Source organism: Microtus pennsylvanicus, chromosome 5 (assembly GCF_037038515.1).
Source record: "Microtus pennsylvanicus isolate mMicPen1 chromosome 5, mMicPen1.hap1, whole genome shotgun sequence".
Lineage (NCBI taxonomy): Eukaryota > Metazoa > Chordata > Mammalia > Rodentia > Cricetidae > Microtus > Microtus pennsylvanicus.
Window position 1 is genome coordinate 30,764,599 of NC_134583.1, and position 12,687 is coordinate 30,777,285.

At 37.0% G+C, this 12,687-nt stretch overlaps 1 pseudogene; it reads left to right on the plus strand.

The window, feature by feature from the left end:
- Positions 1–6,160: 6,160 nt before the first annotated feature.
- LOC142851240 (bifunctional phosphoribosylaminoimidazole carboxylase/phosphoribosylaminoimidazole succinocarboxamide synthetase pseudogene) overlaps positions 6,161–12,687 on the plus strand; it is a 44,082-nt pseudogene continuing 37,555 nt past the window's right edge.

Consider the following 12,687-nt stretch of genomic DNA (forward strand, 5'->3'; position numbering starts at 1 on the left):
GTATAAAAAACATTTACAGGATCATCATATCATAGGATATCACAAATATATTGGGGTTTCTTGCAAGAATTTCATGACAAGCAGGTTTTGCTTTTAGTATTGAGGATTTCTTAGATTTTACTTATTCTACCTGCTCTGCCAACAATATCCACTAGGTGGAGATATAATTATATTTTTCCTCCATGCTGCCTTAAAACTTCATGCTGTTCTGTTAAAGGAATATTCATCTTTACAATTTGAGCAAGTAACACCTAATTGGTGTTTAGTAAATACTCTGATATCAACCTACATTATTTTTATAAGAGATGGCAGTTCCTTTTGTTTCCACTTTATTAGAGATTCTGAAATCTAGACAATGGTTGCATTGGTTTCACTTGTGCAATTTCTGTCTACATGCGGGAACGCAGCAGTTGAATGAGGAGTCTCAGTTTCCGAGTACAGTTAATGTAATCCCCAGTATTATGTAGAGACGCTTTGCAACTAAGTGCAGGTTGTTGGCAGGGATTTAATTGGAGGGTTAGCGAAGGAGAGGTAGGAGATTTTCCTTTTTTCTCTAAGCCAGGTAAGAGTGATCCACTCAGAGGTAGAGCTGCCGGGAAGCAGAGGATGTGAAAGCAGATGAAGTGGCTTTATGTCCTGCAAGGTCTGCTCTTTGTGAAAGCCCACCCCGTTCTCCTGCTTGCTTCTTCTCTTTCCTCTTTCCTACCCTTCTCTTCAATTTTTACAAAGTCTGTCTTGCTTCTTAGCTTGTTTGTCTATATGTCAACTATCATTTATCTATTGATCTATCATTTGTCCATGAGAAATGTACATGCAATCACACACGTAGGTTTTTTTTAATAGCTTTTAATATAACACAGTACATATGATGCGTATCAAACATGAACACACCCTTTAGCTTTGCAAAAACAATAATAGCTAAAACTAGTGTGCACTCTAAAAAAAGATTCTATTTTTTTCCCCTGGCCTTTTTGGTGGTATTTCTTTTACCAGATACCATGTGCAACCAATTGCATGCTTCTAGACAGGTAACCATTTGAATTCTGTGTTCTTCTTTGCGAGAGGACAGAATGTTTTGCGTGATTTTTGTCCTTATGCTGTCCTGGAAGTCGAGTTCCTAAAGCTCTTGGATGAGGCCAGCTGCGGAAAGCTCTTCTGTATCTAGCAGCAGGCTCAGTTGGAAAGTAAAAACTGGGAGTAACTTTAAATCAGAGTAGCCAATTTAAGGAGTGAGTTGAGGGCAAAGCTCCGAGTTTTCAGAGACAAAAACAAACACTTGGTCAACACTTCTCTCCCTATTCGCAAGAAATATAGGGCTAAAGTTCAAGGCAAAAATATAAAATGGGAAACTTTGAAGAAATCTCTCCTCATTCATTGGGATTTCTGAAGAAAGGGCTATGCCTTGACCATTTCTTTTTCTTAATAAGCCATCAAAAACAGAAAGAAGTCCGTTTTCTTTTGTTTGAGACATTGGGCACATTGACTCAGGTGAATAAACCTGATGTCCTTAGATTTCGAGGAAGTATTTTACTCCTACCATTCGTCTTTCGTTTAGGCCAGGCATCTTTGAATTTTAAATATTCACGTTCGCAGTGGCATTAGCTGTGTTACAGATTTTTCTTCTGCTCATTCTTCTCGTTCTCCTCCTTTTTCTAAAAATATTTAATGTGTACTGGTCAGTGAAACACAATCTTTCTCAATTTGGGTCTTTGACTAATCCATGTTGTTAAAATCACGGGTACAGTTGCCCTTAGAGTCTAAAGGCTTCCTAAGCCCAGGAAATTTAATACAAATTAACATTTTTCAAAATTCTCAATTATTTCCAATTGGCAACATTACAATAATGATGTTTGATAAGTATAGACTTTTTATTTAGTGCCAGACTATAATGGAAACAAATGTTACTGATTATAAATACTACATTCTGTAACAAACAAGATAAATCATATAAAAGATGATACAACATTCCACCCTACATAGTAAGTAACAATAGTCTGCTGTTCTTTTAAAGGACAATGCACTGGCTTAGCCATAAGATTTCTTAATCAAAATTTCCTTAAAGATTTTATGACATGGCAATAACTAAAGTGAAAGAACAATAATACCTACAAAATTTGAGTCTGGTATGATGGGGCATGATTGCAATCACACTTCAGGGCTAGGAGGCAAAGATAGAAAGTGCGGGTTTGAGGCCAACTTGGGCTACTTAATAAGACCCATCTCAAAACAAAACAAAGCAAAAACAAACAAGTAACAGGACTGAGTCTGGTAGTGCACACCTTTAATCCGAGCATTTGGGAAGCAGTAGCTGGTGGATATTTCTAAGTTCCTGGTTAGCCTGATATACAGAGCGTGTTCCTGACCACCGAGAATTCCAGAGTGAGGCAATGCCACAAAAATAAATATGTATTTTTTATTTGAAACATACAAATGTATGAAACATACAATGAAACATACAAAAAACCCAAAGACTCACAGGAAGTACACATCTGCAAAACTCATTTATTTATTTCAACAACTGTACTTTGAAACACAGAAGAATCTTCTAGGCACACTCCCCACCCCCTCGTCTTGGTACTGGTTGCAGCTGCTGTGGAAGAAAGGTCCACACTGCAGGTGCCTTTCTATTCCACAGAATCTAGAGACTCTGATGATGGCCTCTTCATTTATTTTGGAGGTACAGAAACCATAGTGAAACTGGAAGTTTCTTGGTCTTGGTCCTGCTTGTGCAGCTGCATGCGGACCTGTGCATGCTTGCATCCTCCCGTCCCACCCTCACTCTTCCCTCACCTCTGTCAACTTTCTCCTGGGGTTATTGAAGCTTGGACCTTATCTTGAAGATAATCTGTTTCGGATATTCACACCCATCCTTGCTGAGCTATGATGTGGGGATTTTTCCAAGCAGGCTCTGACTAGAGAGCCTGCGCTGAGCCATGTGAGGATGGCCACACGACTCACTAAGGTGATGTGGAAAAATTATTTAACACAATTTCTAATTACTTTTACTAGTAAAATTAAAAAATGGTGTTAAGAATTGAAAGCATATAAATTCATAAAAGGATATAGTCTTTAGAAAATAAGTTTGGAACGCAAATGGAAAATATCACTCATTTTTCTTGCTTTAGGGAACACAGAGAATCTTGTAAAGTTTAAAATGTTTGGTAGTATGTGTGTGTAACATACACACACAGTATTTGATACAGTATTTGACACTCTTTTATTGACATTTATTCTTATTTCAATGACAAAGGATGTCTTTTCATTGTTTTTTTTTCAATTTAATCTATTTGTTTCTGTGAGGCATTGCAGGCTATGAGCAAATACAATGGGGTATTCCCTGTTTTAAATCTTGTGAATAAAGTCTTGTCTCTCTCTTTTATAGAGCTTAAACCAATGAGTAATGTGCTAGGCTACTTTACTATGGATTCCACCTAAACATCACTACAGGATGTAAAGGAGAATTTTTTTCTATCCCTAATTAAGAGACAAATGCCATCACTACTATAATTATCAAATGTACAGAACGATCCCGAATGTACAAATTTTTTACTTACTTTGTTCTAGTTTTAACACCACAGCAACTATCCGAAGAAAGCATCATTAGTCCCAAATGAAAAGAGAGAGAGAAAGAGAAAAAACGAAAAAAAAAAAAGAAAGCAAAATAAGTCAGTGGAATCTTCAAGACCTAAATAACTCTCCAAGACTCACTTAGCAGGAAACAGAGGAAGTGTATCTGGGAGGCAAGTTTCCTATCTCCAATGCTCCTGCTCCTAATAGATCATTAGAACTTCAATGGACTTTCAAATTCTCTAGTCTAAATCGTTATTTATTCAATGAGAAAATGTAAGACAGAAAAGAAAAAGACTCAGACTATGTGATGGAGAGACAGGTTTGGAACTAGCGCTTTTCTGCAGTTTTAAAGTCAGTGGCCTCTTTCATATGCCACAATTCCCCATAGCCAGTATTTTTAAATCATGTTTGAGAATGTGTAAAATTTAAAATAAAAACCTCTCTACTCTAATCGTTCTAAGTTGTCTGAATCTTTTGAGTTAGAAACATTAAGTTGTTTTTATAAATAGCGAGACTGTGTCATCGGTGGCGATTATAACATTGTGTAGAAGCTGCTCACGACTCACTAGCTGATGGATAAGGGACCATGAAAATTCTCCCAACCAGAGGAGAAACAGAACTCAGAGAAAATATGAGAGATGATGGAGAGAAGACAGAACTTCCTAAAGTAGTAATGTTCTCCACACAACATTTGTGTTCTCAATTATTACCAAGAAACTAATTCCTAGACCCTAAGCACAGGAGTGGAATAGAATGGGTTTTTGTCTCATAGCATCTTCCCTGGAGTGCCAAATTAAAATTGTAGCACTGAACTTGAAATAATTGCAGTCAATCTCAATTTTCTGGCACGTGAAGCCACACCTATCAAAAACTTTAAAGATAAACAGCATAGAACAAACCCCAAAAGAAGACTTCAGCAGAATAAGCCCAGCATACACAGGCTGAGTAAAATGCAGTCCTCTGGAACATTGTTAGTTCTTTCAAAAAAAAAAGGTCATGTGTATTTTTACTTTTAACAGTAACTTACTAAGACATTCAAAAATATCCAGCTTTGTGCTGGGTGCGACTGAAGAACAAACACATAAGCAAGTGTAGAGTGCTTTGCAAGAACCCAGGAGGAAAGAGATCTTCATAAAATTAGTTGCATGATAAAGCTGAAGACAGGGGAGGTTGTGATAGCTCATTGCAAAGTAGGTTTATGAGAGCGGAGAAGAAGCAATAGTGTGTTAATGCAATGGGGAATGAAGAAGAGAAGGATTTTGTTTAAGAAAGAGAAATTGACCTTGGTTATACCACAGTTGGTTGAGTGCTTTCATAGCATGAACTAAGATTTGGGCTTGGTTCCCAGCACTTCATAAATTGGTCGAGTAACCCTCTGATGATTCAGAAGAAGGAAGATAAAAAATCCAAGGCCACACTCATCAACAATACCATGTCTCCAGAAAAAAACAATAACAACAACAGCGAAAGAAAAAATATCATGCATTTATGGAATTGGTGACCAGCACTTCTAAAGAGAACACCAGAAAATGAAAGTTCAAAGAAAACCAGATGAATAAATAAAGGGAAGTGAGGATTAATAAGTTACCTGTTTTTTCTAGAACATGAAATTAAAACATCAAGAGAAAAGATTTGATGAATGCATATATATGTCCAGATGTATTTGTATTACCATGTATATGTGCGTCTCTTTGTGTGTATTTGTGTACATCTATGTGTGTTTATGTGTATATATATGCATTTGTGTGTATTTATGTATTTGTGTGTATTTTTATTTTAAATGAATTATCTTGTGCAAATACTCCCATAAACAGTGACATATGTAGAAAATGTCTATTGTGATAATGTTTTGTTTGTTTTTGCTCTTTTGAAACAGGGTTTCTCTGTGTACCCTTTGCTGTCCTGGAACTCATTCAGTAGACCATACCAGACTTGAACTCACAGAAAACCATCTGCCTCTTCCTCCTGAGTGCTGAGATTAAAGGTGTGAGCCACCACAGCCTGGCAATTGTAATATGATGTAATGTCAAATATTTGAAACATCTAACCGCTCCTCAAATCTATCAGGTGTATGGCACCTGGCCCTGATCACCAGTTCCCCTTGAAAGTTCTAGTATATACATACAATAACTACAGAGCAGAGTGTAGGTTATTTCATAAAGACCAACATTGATCGTGTATCCCTGTATTTCTTATCAGATGCTGACACTAATGCTTTGGACACTGTGCATTTCACATAATGGTATGAAGGATGTAGGCTAAACATGATGCTTTAGTAAGCTTAGACCTGTTCTATAAGATGGTGTAGGAATGAAAACAGTTATTTTTGGGAAACAGATCTGTACTGCCAGTGGATCTGGGAGCAAGTGTTCTCTTCCACTGGCTGTCATGTTTTTTAAACTTATATATATTCAAACATTTTATACAGCGTATTTAAAAAAATCTAGAAAACCAAGCTTGAATTGAATAATATTAATTCTTTAAAATATAATGAATGAAAAAAAAACAAATACATGCTACTTGGAAGTTAAAGTGTCTTTTTACTTTTAATAGTAAATGTCTGGGTGTGCTTGGAGGCAGAAACGTGGAGATGGATGGACGGAGTGGAAATGAAATAGAAGGTAAGTGAAAATTATAGGATTTAGGGCAGAAGTGGAAAGGCTGGGATCTCAGAAGACAAATGTCCCTTCTATGAGGCATCTAAACAGAGGTACTGAATCACATCTTTTGGACAGAAGCTGATACACCGTTCTTTTGTTTTGATATCAAATCGTGGTGAATGGGAGAAATGTGTGAGGTGCAGGGTACAAGCAGTTCTCAGGGCAGGACACGGCCCCATGACAGGGGGCTTTCAGGTGACAGATCAGAACTATATTTTAATGGCATTCCCCTAGTGATCATTTGTCTGGGGCGGTCCCTTTTTGTATGCAGAGGAGAAGGGGTCACAGAAAGGGTGGGGTCTGGGACAAAGCGTTAGAAGTAGACTTGCTTGGCATGCGTTAGTGTGACATTCTTCTCATCCATACACTTCTAACCTTTGAGTGATGATGCCACTTATTAGATAATTTCTTTGTGAGGATGGAGTTAGGTAATGTGGAAACAATATATCAGAAAAAAATTACTTAAAGACATAGTAACAAGAAATACAGATTTTTTACAAAGTATTTTAGTATTTTCATTGGAATAAGTCACAATGGCAGAGTTTGCAGTTTAACTATGCTCTTCTCATTCAGCATTAGATAAACAGTTTCAGATTTAGTGTAACTGAGGGCATTTTACTGCATTGACTTCAAAGTCAGAGAAATAGAAAAATGTCTTAAATTTGTTTTAAATACAGACCATTTCGTCTTCTTTCCATGAATGTGTAATTTGAAAACCAGATGTTTGATACATCCTTACAGAGTGAAAGCTGCCATTGTTCAGGAGGGGTAGTCAGGGCCTGCATGCTCTGCAAAGGAACTAGAATGCCTCTGCCCAATTTCTTTTCCTTCTTTTCTCATTTCGTGTAAGCTAGAACCCTGGCCCATGGCTGGTGTCACTTGCATCAGAGTGGATCTTCCCTCTCAGTGGCATCCCTCTAGGAATGTCCTCACAAATGTGTTTAGAGGTGAGGCTCCTAGGCAATTCTAAGTCCAGTAATGTTTATAATGTGTATTAATCAGCATCTAAGATGACGTAGTCATCATGTAAATGACAGTTGGTATTTTGAAAGGAGAATATGATGTATTTATTTAAAGAACAGCAAAGAAAAAGATATCACTATGTATTCGTCCTCCTCCCTCTTTCTACCCCTCCATTCGTCCTTCCTTTTTCTCCCTTTCTCCTTCGTTTTCTTCCTTCTTCCTTTTCTTATCCCTCCCCTTCCCTTTTTCTTTTATTCCATCATCTGCCTATCTAATTATCTATCTATAAAGCTATCCATTCCCCATTTATCAGTCATATGTGTGAATATCCATATGAAGTATTGTTATTTGTGTTAAGACCAGCTTTATATTTTAGACCTACGTGGAGCTGTCTGTAGAGCCAAGGCTGTTTTGTACATTTGGTGATCTTCCAACCTCAGAATCTTAGGGCTGGGATTGTGGGTTGTACCACAGTGACTATTTTATATGAACTATTATATCAGAAACAAATACTTAGATAACGTCATAGGGTAAAGCTCTTGTGATTGAATTACTGGTGGCATTACCAGAAGAGAGAATCTTGACGTTTCTGAAACACACTCAGCACCTTTTACCACACCATGTCATGCACTTCTTCAAAAGTATAGAAAGGAGAAAAGCATCACAAGAAGCAGACCCCTAAGCTTGGACCAGCGGATGTCGGAGATATATTTCATTAGAAAACATCCTGCCTTGGACATTTCCCTAGAACAATGCCAATTAGAGATACCCTTTATCATCATTGGGTGTTTAGGCACAATGATGAGACTCATTCACTGAGTAGATTGTATACTGAAATAAAATACACCTAATTTATGCAGTATCTCCTTTGCACAACACGATCGGATGCAGAGCATGGTTTGTTTCCTCTTATGAGAATGTCTCAAGAGTGGTGTACCTTAACACCACTACTCAGCTTCAGAACAGCGTCAGTCCACAAAAGGTCAGGGTTCAGTGGTTTTTACTGAATGTTTTTATTACTTTTGCAAGATATAAAGTAAAAAGAACACAAATATCACCATTGTAAGCTGCATATATGAAAATTATATATGTATTATGTGTATATAGAAACAAGAACAGCATTTTTCCTTACAGAGAAACATGCCTTACTTAACATTGAGAACGTACACTGGCACTGGGATTCTAAACATTACAAAATTCATTTCTACAGGGAACGAGTAAAGTGAGGAAAAATTAATCTGGGCCTGACACATAGTAAGCTTCGGGGTCCACATAGCCACCAGAGGATAATTTTTAAGATTTGTTTTCATTATTTTAAGTTAAGCATATATATGTGTGTCTGGCATGTATGTGTTTGTACATGTGAGCACAGGTGTCCTTAGAGACCATGGGACTTGGATCCATTGGAGCTAGAGACATCGGAAATTGTGAGCTGCCTAACTCGAGTCTTCTACAAAAGCAGCACACACTCTTAGCCTCCGTCACACCTCTGTAGCTCTGGCCAGAGAATATTGTGACAATGTCTTACCTCTGTGAAAGAATAGGAAATCTTCTCAAGATTATGATACAAGCTATTTGTCAACACCCTCCCTGATTTTCAGTAAAGTTAGTTAGTTACACTTACATCTACTATATGCTACTATAAATAATCTATAATATGTACAATAATATTGTATATGTGTTTGTTTGTCTTAAAAAGGTATGCATAGATACTCTGAGAGGAGATGATGCCTGAAAAATTCCATTCTCATTCAATCAATAAAATTAACTGAATGATTCTACTAATAGTAATAAGCCAAACCAAAGAATCCAGAAGCATGTATGATTAAGCTATGCTGTATTGGTTTATACATTCATTTGTGCACAAACAAGCACATATATGTACATACTTATTTTAATTTTTTATCTTTGGGATATTGAAATCTGCTAATTTACATTATGAATAGTCAAGGTGGAGAAAGTATATCAATTATACCTCTTTTCTCAATTCTTTGTTCTGAAATACATTTCATGGGGCATGTTCTATAATATAATGTGCTATAATAAACCAGGTATCCTCACAGCCTCATACCATTCAGGGTTAGGACTTAGTCAATCTGTCATCTTAAAGTTCTTCAATTCATAAGTGATATGTTAAGCACTAGAAATACTTATATATACTGGGCAGGGATGGTGCATATCTTTAATCCAAAAACTTGGGAGGCAGAGGCAGTAGAACCTCTGAGTTCAAGGCTAGCCTGGTCTACAGAGCGAGTTCTAGGATGGCCAAAGAAACCATGTCTTAAATAAAAGGAAACCCACAAAAAATAAGAAAGATGTATTTGTGTTCACTTTTTAGGAATCATGTCAGGTGAACACATGACAAGTGATAAGTATGTGAAAGACTTGTTAATCTGAGCATCTTTTAAGAGCTACAGGCCACAAACTATGCCATATTACTCTTTACACTTGCAATTATTCCTAAGTGTCTTGGCCAGATCAAATAAATTTTTCCTGAAAAATGAAAAGGGAAGGGCATCTCACTCAGTCCCAAATGAGGCTGTACTTCTTGTCACTGAGGACCTTCAGAGCCCCATCTCTCTCCTAGTCCTCTTTTGGTAAATCACCTTCTACTATCCTTTGCTACTTTAATTTGAATTAATAAGGCCTTTAATAAAACTTCTAGTTCCTTCAACATTCCATCAAATGATTGAGAAGTTTTACAAGTGACAATAACGTATTTTGGAGCCTTTCATCCTCTCGCCTAGACTTTACAGACACTATGAAGTTTCACACAATTTCCAGTCTGCATCTCATCAAGTACTGGCAAAATTTATTCAATTCAAATTAAATAGATGTAGCACGCCGTAATCTTTCTCTATTAACTATGTCACTTTCTGCAATTGTTTCTTAATATCCCTCACAGCTTCCATCTAAGATTAGCACTCTTTTTGCTGCCAGAGTTTCACTAACCTACTGAATTATTCACTGAAGCATAACCTTCAGATAGCAGGTTAGAAGGGTCCTGATTATGGCAGGAAGTGAACTGGATAAACCATTTTTCTTTAAAAGAATTTTTCTCAGCACTGCAGAGTCTGAAATGAGATAAGTATTAAATGTGTGCTGCAAAAAATTAAGTTGATAATTGGTAGAAATGTAGCCAACTGCGACATCCATGCATTTTGTTTATTGTAATGTACAATACTGGCCTGAGCACTCAAAGCAGCATAAAACATGTGCATTGTCATGGGGCTTATTTAGGCTAAACACACGGCTGCTGCATGCATGTCTACTAAACAACATTGTTGTGAGTCAACTCATAAGATGTTTTGCAAAGGCTTTGAGTATTCAGATTATTTTTAAATTGTACGTACTCTTTATTTCTTCCTCACTTTCGTTCCCTCCTCTCCAGCTTTGTTGCAGTGTCGTATGTGGTAGTAAAGTTCATGGCAGAGTCAGCAATTCACCAGGAGAGCCCCTGACGTAAATTGTATTAGTAGCATCTCCTGCTTTGTCTCAATTCAGGGCTGAAAGGTCATTAGAATACTGACTGAGGAGACAACACTCTTAGAACACCTTTGCTAGTGTTGAAATCAGAAGCCTCGCCACTCACAAATCAGCCCTTCGTGGCCATTCACTGGATGCTCAATAGCAAAGGGCAGCCCTGACTCAAAGCAGGCTGTGCGCATTGTTGCATTGTTTTCTACAAGATGAGAAGAAATGCACACAGACCAAATTCTAGTCTACGTTTATCTATATTTACGCTACAAGCCACTGAAAGAGTTTTGTTTCCTGCTACAATGCATTAGACCTCAAACACCACGGGACTTTCCTAATACACAAGTGGAAGGATGCATATTCTAAATTCCAATCCACGAATTAATGCTAGACTTCTCCTACCATTACTGATACTGTGAAGACAACACAATCTTTAGAACGTCAATACTGAAGGCTGATGCATTATTAAAAAATGTGTTTTGATAATGTTTTGACACAAATTTTCTGTTTAGATGGAGGCAATAAAATAAGAAATATTTGTCATTATGAATCATTGCGAATGGTTTAGACATCAACCATTTTTTTTCTGGTATTGCTCTTCCTACTCCCTAATGAATATACCAATTATATCCTCTTCTACAATTTTAATCTGGTTTAATGATTATTTGAAATGCTTTTTATAAGCACTTAGGGAAATAATAGATAAATACATGAGATGACAAGTTATCCAGAAAAGTGCACCAGGAGAGACAGATCCAAGAAGTGTGTTGACCAAGATATTTGTGGCAAAAGTCCTTCTTTAGAAAGAAAGGGAAATCTTATTGGAAACCAAAGAACACTGATTTGCCTGGTGGTTCAAGTATAAAATTCAATTATTATCTGTCCCTCCCAATAAAATTACAGGAAGCATCAGAAATTAGGGATTTATAAGAAGTTGTATGTGTTTTTTTAGAGTAATGACGTATTTTTCCTTTTTACTCGTACTTCACATATTCAGTTTTTTACCAGTTTATTTTATAGGTCTGAGTGTTTTGTCTGCATGTCCGTGTGTTCAATATGAGAGTGCTTGTTGCCCAAGGAAGCCAGAAGAGTGCTTTAGATTTCCTGGTACTTGAGTTACATACTGGTAGCTGTGAGCTGCTAGGTTGGCAGTGGGAATTGACCTCTAGTCTCCTGTAAGAGCAGTCAATGTTCTTACATACAGAGTCATCTCTCCAATCACTTCTTCATGGACTTTTATCCACTAAGCACCTTATTACTAAGAATATATAGTCAAAGAAGAAGGAGGAAAACCTGTCTGCTTTTTATCAGATGTGTGTATTACCTTTTCCCTTTTATTTGCCATTTTTCTTACTTTTAACATTGCCATGATTTCTGAGTAGAATAAGAACTGAAGAGATAGTAGCCTCAGTGCTACAGAGATATTTCAGAGATTAAGAACACTTGATGCTCGTACAAAATATAGAGTTGCAATCTCAGCATTCAGATTAGACTTCCCATAACTACCTGTACCTCTAACTCCAGGGGGAACCAATACCTTTCTTTGACTTCCACAAGTTTAGGTACACATATCACCACAATATATACACATAATTAAAAACAATAGTAAAGAGATCAAGAAGAAGATAATAGCCTCAAAGTATTAACATGAAATGTAAAGGGAAGTGTGCTGAGATGGTCCATGCCCCTGATTCCCACACACTGGAAACCGAAGCAGGATGGGTGCTATAAGGCCAGCCTGGGATACACAAGGAGGTTCTGTCAGCTTTAGAATATAGAATGTAATTCCTTATCTATCAATCAATCAGTCAATCAATAAGTGTCAAGAGAGGAAGGAAGGAAGGTAGAAAGATACAGAGCTGAAAAGCCCAATATGGCTGCAGTAATGGTGAAAAGAATAGTAGGTCATTCCTCAAGCAATTTCTCAACATACTTAGAAAATAGAAAATGTGAGAAATAGATTGATTATAAAGGGGACAATTCACAGTGAAGGAGTCTATACAACTTACTCTTTGTT